Below are 19,099 nucleotides of genomic sequence, written 5' to 3'. Positions count from 1 at the left end.
TATTTGAAAGAACAATAAATTATACAAAATGCACACAAAACCCCTGTGCTTGCAGTACAATAACTGAGAAAACAGGGCTTGACATTTTCCATGCAATAAAAATGACAATGTTAATTTGTCGCTGTTACATTTAACCATCGCTTGCATTATTTTATTATTTTCGTAAGGATCTTTACATTGTGTCCGTTTCTGTACTTATTGAACAAGAGACCTCATCTTTCGTTCACGAGTGAGAAGTAACAGCGGGTCCTCTGACTCCTTTCGTTCGTGTACGAATGAGATCTCTCTCGTTCAGACTCAAACACAGGCTCGTTCGTTCAGTGAAGGGCGTATTCGTTCAGCACATTCAACCAATCATATGCTCTGTCAAAGCTCACACTCGAACGCCATTGGCTCATGCTTTAGACACTCTTTTAAGCCAAGACGCTCTGTGCTCGAGGGAGAGATTTCAGTGAACAAGAAATATGAGTCATTGCCTTTCGTGAACAAGAACGATTCGTTCAGTTAAAAGATTCGTTCAAAAAGAACGATTCGTTCACGAATGTAACATCACTAGTAGCGATGGGAAGTCCGGCTCTTTTCTGCGAACCGGTTCTTTCAGAGAGTTCGCTTCAATGAACCGGTTCAAAAGACCGGTTCACCGATTCTCTTACGCCCTGACGTAATGATGTCACTAGTGATGGGAAGTTCGGATCATTTTACTGACTCGACCTTTGAGTCTCGTTCAGCAAAATGAACGAATCTTTTTCGAGTCATATCGTTCATTTCGTTCATTTTAGCAAAATATAATTAAAATGTTACATGTTACTTGCCTAACACATCTACTACTTATGCAAACGTTGATCACATTACAAACAATACAAAACTATAACGCTATAAGAAACAGAAAAGATTAATTCATTGTTTACCGGGTCTTTAGTCTATGATTAGCTCACCACACCTCTTATCTGACAAGTCTACCGGTTTGAGTCGTTCGTTCATCACGTGACAGCCCCGTACGCTTAACCAATGCAGTCTGAGCCGGAAAGAGAATTGATTAGTTCACCTTCCGAGTCTTCGGGTTTGAGTCGTTCGTTCATCACGTGACAGCCCCGTACGCTTAACCAATGCAGTCTGAGCCGGAAAGAGAATCGATTAGTTCATCTCCCGAGTCTTCGGGTTTGAGTCGTTCGTTCATCACGTGACAGCCCCGTACGCTTTACCAATGCAATCAGAACCGGAAAGAGAATTGATTAGTTCACCTCTCGAGTCTTCGGGTTTGAGTCGTTCGTTCTTTTGTCACGTGACAGCCTTGGACAGAGAAATTAGTTAATTTACTAATTTCAGTACAGGACCCATAGAATGTTGCGCAATGCGCATGCGCGACTGAACGAATCACTCCCCGAGATGACTCGTTCTTCCCGAGTCACATTAAAGATTCGAATCGTTCAAGAACGACCCATCACTAGACGTCACTCGCCCTGACGAAACGCGTCAAGTCTATCATCCCGACCGGCTGAGATGAAAATACACTCAGCACATTCAAATATATAAACCAGTAATCATAAATTCAGCCAGTTAACACATCACGTCATGATCTGACACGTTTCTTACATATACGTTTTGCAACTAAAGCACCCAAATAGGCACAGTCAAGTGCAGCAAACTATGACATTAAGTCTTAAAGATAAAAAGTGAATAATTAATCCTTATAAGCATTTTACAGAAACTATATGATCCATGCATGTGTCAATACGATTTATTTGTTATTAAATAACAAATAAATTTTGCCAGATTGCTCCATATATTTAAGTCCTCGGTTCATGTGCGCTCATAACATTAGCACAGCATCAGTTGTCCACACTGCTCTGTAGCCTCACGGTGAATCACGCATGCTCACTATCATTATCACTATCATCGGTTCTCACTCAGTCGGACCGACTCGGATGTGTCCAAAATAAACGGCTCTTCGGTTAGTGTGCTGCTGAATCGAAAGCTATTGCAACCGGTTCTTGACTCGAGAACGAGAACCGCTCTAGCAGTGGCATGAACGTAAATGGCGCTGCAGATTGGTTTACGTACAGTGATAAGGCAGTAATAAAGTCCTAAACATCTTTCCAATGTGTTTTATAGTATCACTCCTCTGTTTGATAAAAATATCTGATTTGGACGCTTTTTATCTGCTTTTAAAATTACACGCATGCGCAGTATCATCGGTTCCGAATCGGACGTGTCCGAGAACGAGAACCGCTTTGTATCAGCTGCTCGTGCTCATTAGTCTCTCTTCCCCCCACTTCAGTACTGTTGGAGTAAATGAATAATAAATGGTTTATTTTGAGTTAGAGGCATTGTCAGACACGTCAGAAAGTGAGTAATTAAAGTAATTTGTGATTAAGTGCGTAGTGGAAATGCGAGAAATGTTCAGTCCGATTTGGTGAACCGGATCGACCGGTTCACTGAAAAGAACCGGTTCAAAAGTACGATTCGTTCGCGAACCGGCCATCACTACGAGAGATCATGCAAAACATGCGGAGCGGGAGGTCGCAAGGACCAGGATTGAGAAAGGCAAAAGAAGCTAGCGTTAAGCACGTTTACTTAGGCCTTTAGACGTTCATCGTAATTTTGCCGATCAAATCGATGCATAAATGACAGCATTAGTGTAAGAAACACAAGAACCCGTAACGTGAAAAAGCGAGAATCCTTTCAGGCTCGACCGTTGCCCCCCTCCTCATGCGCCTCCCGCCCACGCCATTTCAAATATCTCGCCATTTCAAATATCTCGCGCTGCACTTATAATACGATAATAACGATAAATGAGACATCGACTTTAATTCAAACGCAAGGTCCAAAAATATATTTTTACTCAACAAACGAGTAAATGCAACATATATTTAGAGTCCGAACTTTAACGTAATTTAGCCTGGCGCTAACCTGCATAGTGCAAACGTGAGGTCGAGCAAATTTCTTTGCAAAAATATTCAAGTATTCACGATTTCGTCGACATTTATGCTGACCAGAGGTGGACGAAGTACACAACTTCCTTACTTGAGTGAAAGTACAGATACTACTGGTCAAATATTACTCCACTACAAGTAAAAGTTGTAAAGACAGATTCTTACTTGAGTAAAAGTACAGAAGTACGTGCTTTTAAAAGTACTCAAGTATTAAAAGTAAATTTCCTTTATGTCAGTTGTGCATTGTTTTGTTGTCTATACCTTGTGCCTCTGAAGCAACCTACTGAATTGACTACTGAGCTGATGAGTTGCTCACAGTATCAGTGGTATTAAAGGAGTAGTTCACTTCAAAATTTGCCCCCATTGACTTTCCATAGTAGTTTTTATTCCTACTATGGAAAGTCAATGGGGGGAATTTTGCAGTGAGCAACTCCTTTAAGAGCTGTATATGTTTAGCACATATACTGTATGTTTAGTTTAGATATAATCCTGTATGATCATTTAGCCTAATTATCCTCATTAGCCCCCTAGGCCTATATGTATTAATGAGCAGTGTTTTTTTATTTTGTATATTCCCTTTACCAGTTTTAGCAGCAATTTACAAGTAAGTAGTAAGGTTCTTGTAAATAGTAAAGTGTAGAAGCCATGTGTTTGTTGGATTTATTACCATTTGTATTACCATAATTTAACTACAAACATAAACTATAGCTAGTATAATGAACTATGTTCATTATATGTTTAGTTGCTGTGGTTTTACTAAAGATTATTAATTGGAGTATGGTTCCTATATTTAGAAAATGGTAAATTTGTGGATACTGTGGTTTTAATGCAAATACCATCCCTGCTGAAAAAAAACAATGAATTTTTTAATTAGAATGAGATTTTTAAATTAAATTCCTCTTTGTAGTGTGTTTTGGGTTTTATTCCAATAGGATTTACCATCCCACCAATAGAATCCATCACATACAAGTAGACAACAAGTATCCATAGTACAATTCCCATTATAACCATTAAATCCATTACATTTTATGTTGTATTTTGGGCAGGGTTCTATTGTTTTTATTTCAACAGGAATACTTCAACTATAGTTACTTCAGTAAAAACATCATTCATTTTCCAAATCGCTTTAAATGATATAGCAGCAGATCAGAAGTTAACACGCACGTGTAGCTCAAGGTGTATGTGATGCTTATTTACCGTTTAGCCGTTATGCCGATCATTTTCATGACAATGTTTCTACGATCTTTGACTGATCGTAACCCACAGATGATTACACCACACTTTAACATGTGCCTTTTTCGTCTTTTAATGTTCTATTTGCCTTTTTAGAGCGCTATCAATGGTGTAGCAGCGCCTACGTTTACAGTAGTTTAGCGGGGAAGATCCCAGAGTTGCCAGATTTGCGATAAAAAATCTGCCAAATGGCCATTCAAAGCTTGCCGGAAAACGGCGAGCATAGATTAACTGAAATACTTGGCAACAGTAAAAGGTCCTGCAGATCGCAAGCCAGATAAATTGCGGACACAGGAAAACCTGCTGCATAGAAACCATTTTCTACTTTTGGACCTTTTTATAAATGTAGTGGAGTAAAAAGTATGATATTTGTCTTTCAAATGTAGTGAAGTTAAAGTACAAGTTCTCAGAAAAAATAATACTCAAGTAAAGTACAGATACTCAAAAAGTGTACTTAAGTACAGTACTCAGGTAAATTTACTTCGTTACTGTCCACCACTGATGCTGACAAACAACTGAAACACACGCTCAAACATTACATTATCAGCTATATCATGAATTTAAACAAACTTTCAACTTACTTTGTCATCCGCGTTCAGGAACAGAAAATGGCTGCCGAAGAGAAATCTCAAGTCCACAGCTCATGCGTCATGACGTCAGAAAATACGTCTGACGCGTGATCCTTAAAGTGAAATTTTACGTTGGCTCAAAGTGAGAAATTTTAGTAGTAGTGTGTCTCTGCGTGTTAAAGTTGAAAGAATGTACAATTTTGAGTTACAATTCGGAAAGCAGAAAGGTAAACGGGTTAGACTCAAATAGTTATAGTAATCCAACATAGACCCATATTCACTTTTTACAATGTTGTTCATATCAGAGGGCTCTCTCAACTTATATCTTACATTTTGCTTTTTGTAATATTGTTCATAGCGTTATTGGAATTACTGTATGTCGTATCGACCGAAATGAGGAAATAAATTTCAATATCAATTTCGGCCATATCGTCCAGCCCTACTTTAAAAGTTTGGTCAGGAAGCGAGGAAGCCGAGGCAGCGGTCACGCCGGCGTTCAAACTCCAAACCTGTAATAAATGAAAGTTCTTTGTCTCAGTCAGATTTCAGGAGATGCAACAAGGTTGAGGTGATTTATTGTTCTGTGCTTTAGCGACGAGACCTGAGGGTGGGCTGGAGCCAAGAATTACTGGTGAAATTTAATTGAGTTGGATGAGACGTTAAGGTAGCTCACTCTACGGGCCTGACTTATTGCCTTCTTGCTTAGAATTCTCAATTAAAGCGGAACATCTGCGCCTCGCGCCACACACCAGACTGCCTTACAAATGTGCTTTTGGCTTTTTGTTTACATAGTGGAAAAAATGTGCGTATACGCATGTCATTATGAAAATCAGACCCCTGTAGGTCTAGGTCTTAAAAGCTGCTCTATTTTCAGCTTTTTTTTAAACTAACAGAGTTTAATTACTGGTTCATTTATAAAATTAATTTTCGTTAGGAAGGCTAAAGGCCTATTCACTCCAAGAATGATAACTAATAAGATATCAAATATATATTGCTTTTGTGTGATGCTACAGCAACGCTGTTGATGTTGCGTCCAAGATGACCAGCACTTCATGACCGATTGCACCTTTAAAACAACTTGTTGTAGCAGAACTTGTACTTGTTGGCTGTGTCCTGGGCTGGTCAATAGAGTTTATTTTTAAAGAGAACATCAACAGTAATGTGCTGTTTTAGTAAGTACTCTAGAGAGTCGGTCACCTGTCTGTGTCTGCTGTGAAGTGGACCACATGACCCCATCGATAGGTCATGGTTCAATCTTACTCACAGGCCCAGAGGTGTGTGTGTGTGTGTGTGACATCACTGAATGTCAGTGCCCTGTGAATTCCACTGAGTGTGTGACATATACTCCTCAGAGATGGATTGATTCTTTGGTCTTCCTTTGGTGTTTCTCCAGGTACCGGGGTCAGATCTGGCTGCTAGGCAACAGAGTTGCTCCTGCCGTACTTACAAGAATAGTTCACCCAAATATGAAAATCTGTATTTAATCTTATTGTTTATTCTTCACACAACTCATTTTGTAGTAAAGTGTGGCAGGTCAGCGGCCATTTTTTAGTCAGGCCAGTGGTTCACAGTTTTTAGTGGAAAAACATTTGCTATTTGTTTGCAACACTGTAACAATAGCGTACCTGTAAAAAACAGGAATATTCTGACAGCTGAGGCAGCAGATTTTTTTATTGTTATTGTACACCCAACTTGTGAATTAGCAGTCTGTTTATGTAATTTGACATTTTAACCACATTTTAAAAAAATATGTGAAACTTCTGGTAAAATGACTTTTTTTAACAGTGATCATACTTTGAAATAATATATTTTCTATAAACATCAAGATTTATTCACAAACAATAGACAATTTACAACAAATCGCAAATTATTCTACAATCTTCACTTTGTGTTTATTCTGAAATACGCTATAGCAGCTGTATTATTCATGCTCTCCTGGCTGCTCAGACCAGAGTTATTATAGTTTTGTTTTAGTTTTTTAGTTTTAATGTTAATTTTAGTAAAATTTTAAGCAATTTGGTTATATGCTTTTGTCATTTATTATATATTTGTTTTATGTTGCTATATAAAATGAATTTGTTTTTATTTTAAACAAATTTGTTTATTATAATTTTAGTGCCTTAAACTTATTTCAGTTTTTTTCTGAGGCAACACTGTTTAGTTTAAAGGGATAATGAAAACTCTCATCATTTACTCACCCTCAAGTTGTTCAAACCTGTATACATTTCTTTGTTCTGTTTAACACAGAGAAAGATATTTGGAAGAATGTTAACAGCTGACATTTCTGGGGCATCATTGACTACCATAGTACAAAAAAAAACATTATATATTTTTTTGTTCTGTTGAAAACAAAAGAAGATATTTTGAAGAATTTAGGAAAGCAATCTGTTTGAGGGCACTTTTGACTGCCATTTTATGGTGCCCCAGAACTGTCGGTCGCTAACATTCTTCCAAATAACTTTTTTTTTGGTTAACCGAACAAATAAATGCATACAAGTTCGGAACAACTAGAGGCTGAGTAATTCGTGACAGAATTTTCATTCCAAGTTTTTCCAAGAATTTTTAGGCCAATCTTTTTTTATTTGATTTTAATAAACAGAAACATTTTTAAAGCTTTAATTTTAGCAATAACCTTGGCTCATAACATTCATACAAAAGCAGAGTAATAGGCAGAACACAAAATATAAACATATAGTCCAATAAATAATAAAACAAGAGTGCATTTTAATATACATGTATATATTTATTTCATAAAGCGAAAGGCAGCTGTCAGTTTCATGAAAACAGAGCAGTGGGCGCTGGGCAGTAGTACTGATCAGTATCAGGAGAGGAGTTATTACTCGCTACAGGCCTTTGATCTGTATCCAATAATCAATGTTTGTCTTAGCGAGCACAGTCAGTTTCTTTGGGGAGCTTTATGGCATAGAGTAATGTGACAACAAAAGTGAAAGAATAGCTGCCCATGTGGGAAACCCTACTTTTTAGCTACTTTTTACTTGTATTATACAATTCTGCTGGGGTTGTGTGGTATAGTATTTAAAGATCTGGGATGATAAAGGTTATAGGTTCAAACTCCCCCGTGTCTCTAAAATAAGTGTTCTGTTACTTTAAATAACAGCATCTGTTACTCTATAAAAATTCCCAAGATTTTAAAACAATAAGCAGTCATTTTTTTACAATAATACTGCATTGAAAGTTGTAGTAGGAACTCGATTTTGATTTTATTGTAATACATTTGTGCAATTCACACTAAAAAAAGTGTGCTTCTCCCATATGCAAAGGAAGAATTGAATTCTGTTGCAGAATGCTGATTTGCTCTGTAAAGCAAAAAATGATTTTTTTTAAATTGCTCATCTCTGCATGAAATCATGACATCCAAAAATCAGTTGCACAAACATCTCAATTGGCTTCTCAACTTGTTACACAGCTGTTAGTCACTGAACTTCAGCGCTGCTCCTGTCAGATCATGTAATCATTACCGAACAGACTCGTATTATTTACATTCTATTAGACGCTCAGTGTCAACTCAAAGAAATTTGTGCTCTTAAATAATTCATCTTTGCGTGGTATTAGGAAAAAGTAGGGCACAGAAGTGACAAAACCAAAATCTGTTCTGCTTTTTTTTTAGGGCCTGTATGATTACTTATTTCGACTTGATGTGCAGAGAAATAGTCGACTAGGCTCTTGGGTCTGTTTCATACATTAAATAATGAATGTAAAACATGTTTTTACAGATTTTGTACAAACTTGCATATGAATGACAATCGACACAGACAGAGTTCTGTGTAAAAAAATCAGAACAGAATTTCCATCACCACCCAAGAGCAAAGACGGACCACATTAATGCTAAATTTACAATGATTAGTATTAAATGCTAAACTTACATCACATGACAGCAGTTTGAAGTTATAGCTGCACTCAGTTACATTATGCCATTATTATTTTCCCTGCTTATAACACTCCTCTGTTGTCTGATATCGATAAAAATATATATAAATAAGACAAATTAGACCCAAACAGTTTCAACAAATGAAACTTCCTAAATCACAACTTATAAACTCTACATATTCTTCTTAAACATTTACTCAGTAACTTTTAATCAAAGTAACCGAGTGCAGCTGTGACACGTCAGAGGAGATCTGGCCCTCCTGGCTGAGACTGGTTTCTTCCGAGGTTTTTTTTTCTCCATTTATTTATCATTAGAGTTTGGGTTCCTTGCCGCAGGGCATTGTTGGCTGGCTTGCTCAACGGGAGACTGCATTTATTAGATATTATTAGATATTATTTACTAGAATGATCTTGCTTGTTCTATAAATACCATACACTGTGCTGTGTTTTAATTTTTTCCTGTAAAGCTGCTTTGGAACAATCCACATTGTGAAAAGCGCTATATAAATACAATTGAATTGAATTTAAAGGGGCACTTTGCTGACAAGGAAAATTCCTTGATTCATCTTCATGTCATTCAAAACCTTTATGACTTTCTTCTGCAGAACACAAAATGTTGGCAACCAAACAACATTGGCCCCCATTGACTTCAATTCTATGAACAAAAACACAGAGACCTTTCTCAAAATATCTTCCTTTGTGTTCCACCGGAGAAAGTCACATGTTTTGAGTGACATGAGGGTGAATGACAGATTTTGTAAACTCATCTGCCATAGCTCTCAAATTTGTGTTCATTCAAACATGACACGTCGTGATGGGTTTGACGTCCGTGACATCAAATCTGAAAAACAACATCAAGTGTAGTCATATGGAAGAGTGCAGCCGGGCCATTTGTGTTTCACACGTTTTCATACAGCTCATACAGGTTTGGATCAACATAAGTATCCAAAATATTCATTTCAGAGTGAACTATTCCTCATAACCCTAGTCATAACACTTCTTTAGCCCTTTCTCATCTTCTTATCCTGTTCATCCAGCATTCTGTCTCTCTCTCTCTCCCTCTCTTCCTCCTTTAGATTTCAAATCATGATCCCCTCTGCTGCAAAGAAAACTCCACCTACTCAGAGCTGCTAATGTAGTCACTGACAGTGCAAGCTCTCTCCTGCTCTCGCTCGCCCTCCCTCCCTCCCTCTCTCTCTCTCTCTCTCTCTCTCTCTCTCTCTCACGCTCCACTCCGGTCCCACATAAATAAACAGCATCACAACGATGTGGGGGAACAGAGATGTTGCCGCTCGTGGAAAAAGAACAATGTTGAAGCAACTCTCCCTTTATCTCAAGCGAGTGTTTCCAGTCTTGGGATTACAGGCACGTTCCCTCTGGATTTCCTGCCCACTGAAGGATGCTCTGTTCTGACGCCGTTCCTGCCGTGCCCACAGTAAGGACTACAGGACTTTTCTCACTGTTTCCAGCTACCTGCCCGAGAGCCACCGATCCAGCTGGAGGAGTCGCGTGCAGCCCATGGAGTCCAGCCCCATGGTAGAGCCACTCCACGCTTGTGCTTGGCAATAGAGAGAGACGCAAAGAGATTAGAAACATTGGCACCTGATCAGCTCCATGGTTTTCTGACTTTATCCAGGCTGTGATTTTTGGCATCTGATAAAGAGGTAGGACTTTAAGGCACATCGTGGCTTTATTTCCCGTCGGTGTGGCGACTCGGTGGTCTTTTCGCTGTTGACTGTACTTTCTGTAGTTTTACGCATTTGTGATGGTGCATTTGGGGATTTATTATGCTGCACTGTTGAGAAGTTCAAAACCGTGTTAAAAATAGTTACAAAGGTGAGAAGTTTAACATGAGTACATGGATTTTCTGAAAGGTAATGAAGAAGCAAGATTCTCAGCATCATGTTCAAGTATCCTTGTAGCTTTATTGATTTAAAATACCATCCGTAAGACTAAATATCTAGAAAGCTTCACTTCAGCGTTTCATCTGAACCACATGGCATCAGCTCTGAGCGATGTTGGATGCCTGCTAAGATGCTCCACGTCTCCACACATTGTATAAAAGATTTTTCCCTATCAAATTTTTTCCTCCCTCATGCCAAACATGTACATCTCATCCTCAATGTAAAGCTGTAATTCTTGCTGAAAGCTCGGTGAGCTGCATATCACCACCATGCAGATTCTTCGATTCCAGGGAGTTGGACACTTTTCTGCCACATTGCTGTCCACGAGTCTTGTTTAGTTGAAGCATGTGTGTCTACAATTGCTCTTTCTCCTCTACTTACAAGCCCCTTCAAGCCTCTTCTATTCCTATACAGCCAAGCACTCTTCGTTTGCCAAAAGGTCATTGTGGGTAGTACAGGTCTTCAGTAAATATGTACTTAGGAGTACTCCAAATGTGCCAATGACTGGTTTGTGCAGGGTTGAGTATCAAGAATCAGTTTTTGTTGAGGAATCTAATGAGCACCTGGAGGCGGGCTGGTGGACTGTCTGGCCAGGAGATGGAAAAATCCCTTCGTAGATTTCGACCGAAATAATTGACAGAGAAAAGGAAATTATTCTAACTGCTCTTGCTCACCTGCTCCTCATCGTACGGCTCTTAAGTCCAGGCAGTGACTGAGCAAGACGATTGAAAATGGGATGAATCTGTGGTTTCATTCATATTAAGGGCACAATGTATGCGTGAGTTTGATAAAAGGATGTCATTGACACAATTCATGTCATTGTTAATTAAAGGTGTAACTTTATGAAATCGGATGTTATGTCGATGCACAACTCTCATGGTATTATTGCAAGTCTTACAGATGAGCTAGAGATACTTTATATATATTATCATGAATGTAACCGTGACATTAATTCCCAAAGGGTTTCACATTTTAAGTAGAAAATTACATCAGTGACAAAACAGTAGTTTCACGTCGATGCCACTTCCACACTTTATTATAAACAGTTTAGGCAAACGTGTGTTATGTTGCCCCCGTTTCCATTGGCCTATAAAGACAGCTGTTACGTTCTTGCAAGTTTTTTTGTCATATTGCTCAGAAATCAGGACAAAAACAACACAAAAACAAATGTGAAACATTATTATGACTCTACAACAACAAATCGTTCAAAACGGCTGTCTTGAGCATTACAACGAGCCATGCTTTTCCCAACTTACAACCCATAGATTCCAGTCACTTCTGTTGTCTTTATAACTTCCTCATATGTGAAATTACTTCAGAAAATTCTTTATATTCAGAGCTCTGCAGCACATCTGTGAAAGGACGTCTATAGTGATTATACATTCTGTTTGGGTGGGAGGCATATATCTGAACACCAGACTCCACAGAGACGGAAAATGGGAGGATTATTTTTGCACTTTAATTAGTCGACTACAAGCTTTGACTTAATTGGTGGCCCCAGTTTGCATTTGACGTGTATAGGAATGAAAAAGGCTAAAAGGGGGAAGAAATGGAAATGGATATGTAAAAACGCAGGAATTTGTCGACGATCTTTTGAAGTGGTGTGGGAACAGACGAAACAGGAAGTCGGTGGCAGTCCGTACGCACAGATTAAGCACCATAAGGCAAGAATCATGTTTGAATAAATATGTAATCTTAGCCTGCAGGACCGTGATGCATTAAAATGAGGATACGTTAGACTCGAGAGAAGATGCTTGTGGATCAAGTTGGGTTGCTGTGATTCAAGCTTTACGTGTATTAGCCTAACACATACGTTTATGTCGGTACACTACAGTATGTATTTGTTTGAGATTGTTACTGTTTTCTTCTTTGCAAGCATGATGTGTTACTGTATTCCTTTTTGTGCTGGTTTGTTTAGACAGCTACTCAAGCAGTGTAGAGTTGAGGCAGTACAAAAAACTTTTTTATCAGCCTCAGTTTCTCATTTAGAAAAAAGCCAGTGGTGAAGTCTCTAGCCGCCTCAACAGGTGCTTGTGAGTGCACTTGGATACCTGCTATACAAAAACACGTTATAAGTGGTTTTGTCTTGATTTTGCAGTTCAAGAATCAATCTGTTATTGAAGAAGACCAATTGTGTACGATTTGTGCATTCTTCTGTGTGAACCACTATTATACGTCCAGTTTAGGGAAGTCGTGCCACACAACGGCCATGTTTGCGATACCTTCACTAAGCTATTTAATAACTTTATTCTTTATTTTATTTCAATCATAACAAGACCAAAGTCCTATATACTTGACTAAGGGATGAGAGATATTTCTAGAATCACTTGCAAAAATCATGTTGAATGGCATATTTCCCACCAACAATTAAACCTGACATCAACTGTACCATAACTTTGGTTTCCTAAGCTTTATGTCCAGTGTAAGAAATTTAGCAGCATCTAGCGGTGAGGTTACGAATTGCAACCAACGGCTCACCCCACCCCTCACTAACAGCACTAAGATGTCGTCACATTTTTGCTTCTTTGCCAAAGGAGACAATGAGCACGTTTACATGGACGTCAGTAATCAAATTATTTGCCTTATTCTGAGTAAGCTAATATTACGATTAAGGTGTTTACATGAGTTGCTTTAAGAATATACCTCGCATGTTCCCGTTTTACATGTTACACTACATAGTTGGATTAATGGCATACGTCATTACGTCCCTAAGCGACGCTGTTCAACGTTCCCTCCATAATTTCATGCATCAACAAACAGTTCGTCTTCGCCATGGTACCACATACAGTTTTTGGTGTTTCATTTATTTTCTAGAATTGTTGGCATCTTTCTTGTTTCCCGTTCGGACCAAAAATGTGCTTTCTTGCTTGAAGCCATGTTGTTTGCCGTAAAATGAAACGGCTGTCCACTGCCGTGCGTGTGTGTAACCTGTCGCAAAGTGCCGCGAAAGTTCCTACGCGCCGGTAATAGTGCGATTAAGCTGTGAACATGTCTATACCGCTCTTCGATAATGCGACTAAAATAGGAGTACTCCACCCGTCTTAATTCGATTTGTGTTTACTACGATTATGAGTTTAGACGGATTAAGCTAATCAAAAAGCTCTGTTTACATGGTCCATTCTTAATCAGAGTATTGTCTTAATCGTGTTAATATCAGATGATTATTGTCCATGTAAACGTGGTCAATGTATTTACAAAACGTGTTCTGTAGAGCAGTTTTTTCCCTTTAGGGCTACTGTAGAAACAACATGGTGAATGTAAGGGGACCCGCGGTGTATGTAGATAGAAATAGCTCATTCTAAGGTAAAAAACATAACACTTCATTATGTAAGGTCTTTATACTCCTCTGAAGACATAGTTATTTCTGTTAATAGATCCTCCAAAAAATTTTGCGACCAATTTGGTGGCAAATGCGACCTTATTTCTCAATGGTGCGACTAAGAAAAATCTGAGGTCGCACCGGTGCGACCAGCCGTTCGAGGGAGAAAAAAAGTTTCAGCGACTCTGAAAGTCTCCCTGTGATTCAACAACAGACACACATTAGAAAGCCAGTCGGATGTCGCGCTGGGACGCGGGAAAGACAGTTCACCTATCAAAGTAAACCACATAACATGAAGAATTAAGGAGTAGCAATGCACATTTCCCGCCAGTCCTGTGTAAACTATGGCATGCTACGTTTTTTATACAATGTTTTCGTGAGATGACAGAGCTCCCTGTCTGCAGCACCGGGAGTTATGCGATCGCAAAACATACAAGGGATGATCAAAAGTCCAGACACTGTGCACATGATAAACAAGGTAAAACTTGCTTCACTGCTTATTAGTTGTTTTTCGTAATGTTTGCTAGTTTCCTTGTGTAGTGATAATGGCAGAGCTCTCGTTCTTTAAGTGTGCCCCGCACCATTTTCCTTACTTTCGTTTTATTCAAACGGTTTTGTACAGTATTTTTAGACTTCAACACTGGGAAATGTTTTTTTATTAAATTGTTATTAGGGTAAGTCTTTTACCACTGTAAAGTGACTTTTACTTGTGATACTGGACTGTTATGCTTTTATTTAAATCACTTAACTTTAAACCCGTTTTCCTCTAAATTCAGTTCCTGAAAATCCTAGCGCATCAGCCGACCTCAGCCATAACTGTCGTTACATACACAAGGTATGAGCAAAATAAAAACTGATTTGGAAAGGGCTTGAATATGGCATCAAAAACTGTAATATATAAATTTGCACCATGTGTTGGGTTTTCCCAGATCGAATCACATATGAACATAAACATTAAAACATTATATATATAGATGAATATAAACAACAACGGCTTTATTGGGCATTCAGTTATATTAAAATACAACAAGTTTCGAGACGCAACCCAGATAGCACAATCCATCTGGTTTACGTCTATTTGACGTCTGCATTTACATCTGCAAGACATCTTAAATACATAGTTTGCTCATCTGCAATACGTCTCGGAGACGTCTGAAAGTCTGTAATACGTCTGCTAAAGATCTGGAGATCTGCTGCTTAAAAACATCTGCTAAACATCTTAGAAAGAGCTGTTGTACATCCATTCTAAATCATAAACATCTTACAGACATCTTCTAGATGTCTATATGACGTCTGACAGCAGACATCTCCGAGACGTATTGCAGATGAGCAAACGATGTATTGTAGATGTCTTGCAGATGTAAATGCAGACGTCAAATAGACGTAAACCAGATGTATGTGTGCTATCAGGGAAGTACAGCGTGATGACATCACGAACATACTAATTACCACCTAACACCACCTTGCACCATAGTGACGGGTAATAATAGATTATGACGGATTTTTTACGAGCCTGTCAGTCAAAATAACGGACAATAAAAAAGTCTAGCGCAACCTCTGGAGTGTACGTGTGAAAATGCGTGTGCTGCAGTCAGACAGAGAGGGGAGGAGCCTATAGGCCCTTCAGTTAAACAGAGTGGATGTAGCCGCGGATGATGAGAGAAGATGAAAAGAACGATTGACAACTTTTTTGTGAATAATGTTAAGTTAAGGCCTGATCTGTCCGAAAATCATAAGCAATGCTCTGACACGGAGCCATCAACCTCCCAGGTTATGTCAAGCCCTGGTCCGTTTATCTTGAGATGTTTTAAGTTTAAGTTTCAGTTCAGTGTTCACTTTAAACACTTTTTCAGTAAGTTACCTTTCTTGTAGAATTGTGCTTCAAATAAAGAACTTTATGTTGACCAGATTGTTAGTTAATCATTTACAAGTCAATTTTGCCTATATGGACAGCGATTTAAAAAAATGTGAACTGGTAAAACTGCGGTGTTAAATGCGATGCCGTCGAAAATTTGGGTGCACCTAACTTTTGTGCTGGTGCACCTAAGAAAAAAAGTTAGGCGCACCAGTGCAACCAGTGCAAAAAGTTAGTCTAGAGCCCTGCTTCTAGTTGCGTAATACTATAGTTAAGATGGTGTCTATGTAGGGAGCAGACAGCAATGCAGCGGTTTGGAACAAGCTTATAACTTTAGATTATAGCCCATAGTTTTTTCTTATTAAGATCACTTAATTTGGCTTTATGCTTAGAAAACCAAAACTAATTATGCTTTAAAAACTAGATTTGCCAATGCATGGAGGATTTTAATCCGAGATATCTTTTCAGAAAACAAATCTTAATACCTCATGCAGCCATGCTTTCCATGTAAATGTTTTATTCCTTTATTAAGGAATCATCACTAAAAAAAATCACATGAAAAGCACAAGTTTAAGTCTTTTTTTGCATTGTAGCTGGTAAATTACAATGCGATCATTGCTATTATTCCAAGTCCACTCACATTGTACAACGATGTCCTGCCAGGGCTCAAATATACAGCCATGAATTCAATGTCTTTGTATGGATCAGTCTATTAAAATATGATGTCTGGCCAATAAAACCCGGCAGGGAAAATCGCTCGCACTTATTGCCTGTCGTTTTTAATGTAGATTGAGAGAGCGCTGAAGTGTCCTATCCTTTATGTCCTCTCCAACCCTATACTCTGTGCTTTCCACAAATTGAGACCTTACCCTTCACGTGGGGTCTTTTGTTAGCCTATGGATTTATTCAAAAGGATAACGTTTGACTGAACAGCCCCCAAACGCTGAAAGCATGTAAACCCATTTTGACTATCAAACCCGTCACATTTGTCTATTAAAACGCCTCTACTTCCTGTTAAAAGACGTCCTGCCGTCCTCTGTTTGGTTATTTATTTAATTCCGTTATCGCCGTCCTGCGGTCCCGGCGGGTGAATGAAACCTCTGTCAACCTACCCGTCTGCGTTGCCGTGACGCGTGTACTTTTCGGAAAGCATCACATAAAGAATGGGACACTCGCAGCTGGGCCTCTAAACAGCGGAGAGTGTGTGGGCATGTTCATTATTTGATTGCCATCTTATGTGTGACACCCGCTGAATTCTTTGCTATAATAAACACGGCGTTAGCGTCTACCCCATGACATTACTGTAGATGCACAATAATGCATCGTGCACACACAGCTGAAATCAGGTGCTCCAGGGCAAGCTTATGGGTGTTCCGCCGTGACTGACACATAATGTAGAACGGGGTCACCCTTATTATAGTGCCTGGAACCATTTGAGAAGAACAATGTGTTTTGTATGTTGCAGTCCTGCGTACACACAAAACACCATGTGCTGAGGAGGATGCTTTATACTAATATGGAGTTTATGCAGATGGATTTGGGGATATTTTCAGGTATGTTGATGCAAGCAGATGGATTACGGATATATTGTGTTGTATGAGTGATGGTCATATTTACCTGTTGTATGGTTGAGTGCATTGACTAATGGGCTTCTTGAATTAGAATGATTTAACCCTCTGTTCTCCGACTTTGACGTGCAAATAATATATTACACCTGTAAACTGCTGCTATGTTAGTCTTGATGAATGTTTGAGATCATCTAGAGCATATCAAATCTGAAACTGTATTCAGCCTTTCAGTTGCACACAGCAAAATTGCCGGTGTAAAAGGAACACCCACAGTGTCACATTTAACAGCGGAAAAGTGTCTATATTTGTCCACACTATGGGGTGTAAGTGTTACACTTTTGATAGTGTTAACTTTTTACACCCAATTAATGTAACTTTAACACCAAGTGTTGTTTAATGTAAAACCACCTCAACACTATTCAAAGTTATTTTTGCACTACACTGGTGTTAGCATACAAATACAGTGTTAAAAATGAACACTCCTCTTTTTACATCAACACCAGTGTAATGTAAATTCAACAATGGTGAGTGTTCAAAATACTAATTATTGGCAGTATACTTTCGTTGCTTTAAATAGTATTTCTGTTAATACTCAACTGATTGCAAAAAGGACAAATGATAGCAAGTACTGCAAAACCTTTTTATTGAAGTACACCAGATTTAACATTCACAATCAAATACATAATTTACTGCATATTTAAAAAAAACTACAATATCTCAATCGCTCATCACAATAATATAAACACTGTCCATCAGGTCTATAATCATACGCTCAAAAAAGAAAATGGTAAAAATAGTAACCACCTCAATACATACTTAAATACACTGCAGTTACGATACTAACTGAAAATGCTTGCTTATTCTTTACAAGAATACCGATCATCTTACTGAAATCAGACATTTCATTTTTAACAGCAAAAATTTCATACATTATTCAGGTATTCAGATCCATAGTTTTCAACCCAATATAAAGGCCTAGTAGAAAAAGATGACACTAGGGCTGCAGCTATCGATTCTTTTACTAATCGAGTATTCTACTGATTTTCCATCGAGTAATTGGGTATTCAGATAATAAGTACTTTCTCTTTATTAAAAAGCAATACTAAATATACAAGAGAAAATAAGACAGGTCTCTTAAAATGAGTAAAACAACTAATTTGTTTCCTTTTTAGAACAATTAAAGTTTTTATTGCTGAAATTGCATACATTAATATCTGTGAAAACTAAACCCATTTAGTACCTTCCATTGCCATATTAAATTCAAAATGCAAGATCATACAAATATATACAGTAAATAAGAAACATGAATAAAAATAGAAAGAATAATTTCAAAGGTAAACAACTAACTTCAGCTTATGCATGATGCATTTAGTTGATCTAAATTAGTTTTAGTTTCTTTTTTACTATTAAATAGTGTCTATATATAGCCTATGACTTTTATTTTGGCAGGTTGTCGGAAGACGCTTATTTTTTAGTATGTCTGTTTCTTCACTCAAACAATAAAATGTTCGTGAAATAAACTCTCAGAGCAACTCTGGAGATGAAGTTCATGTGTTCATGTCCTCATTCTGCGCAGACGCAGACCAATTCATGAGCATCACGCGTGTAGCACGTTAAACTGTGCAGTTCATTCACTCAGACACGCAGAACAGACAGATGACATGTGTAAATAACAGGATTCGGCATCCACTAGTCCGCATCTAGTTTGATGGACTCAATGCAGCCGGAAAACAAGTTTCACTCGTAAAATAGACTAAAACTAAGTAAAATAGCAGTTCACCATTTCAATAAGCTATCAGTTACTTATCAGCATGAGACATACGTGTGAGC

The 19,099-nt window shown here is 38.3% G+C and overlaps 1 protein-coding gene across 2 annotated transcripts in view; it reads left to right on the top strand.

The window, feature by feature from the left end:
* Nucleotides 1-19,099, top strand: part of sgcd (sarcoglycan, delta (dystrophin-associated glycoprotein)) — a 196,014-nt gene that overhangs the window by 21,779 nt on the left and 155,136 nt on the right. Inside the window, exon 1 of one of the 2 annotated variants that reach the window (XM_057360574.1) lies at nucleotides 9,878-10,287. The exons of the other annotated variant lie outside the window; for it this stretch is intronic. The gene's annotated coding sequence lies outside the window, so the exon portion shown is untranslated. Of the gene's footprint in view, nucleotides 1-9,877; nucleotides 10,288-19,099 lie in introns of those variants that run through there. 2 annotated transcript variants of the gene reach the window in all.

This window comes from Triplophysa rosa, linkage group LG19 (assembly GCF_024868665.1).
Source record: "Triplophysa rosa linkage group LG19, Trosa_1v2, whole genome shotgun sequence".
Classification (NCBI taxonomy): domain Eukaryota; kingdom Metazoa; phylum Chordata; class Actinopteri; order Cypriniformes; family Nemacheilidae; genus Triplophysa; species Triplophysa rosa.
The sequence above is the reverse complement of the archived record's forward strand: the minus strand, read 5'-3'. Positions and strand labels throughout refer to the sequence as shown.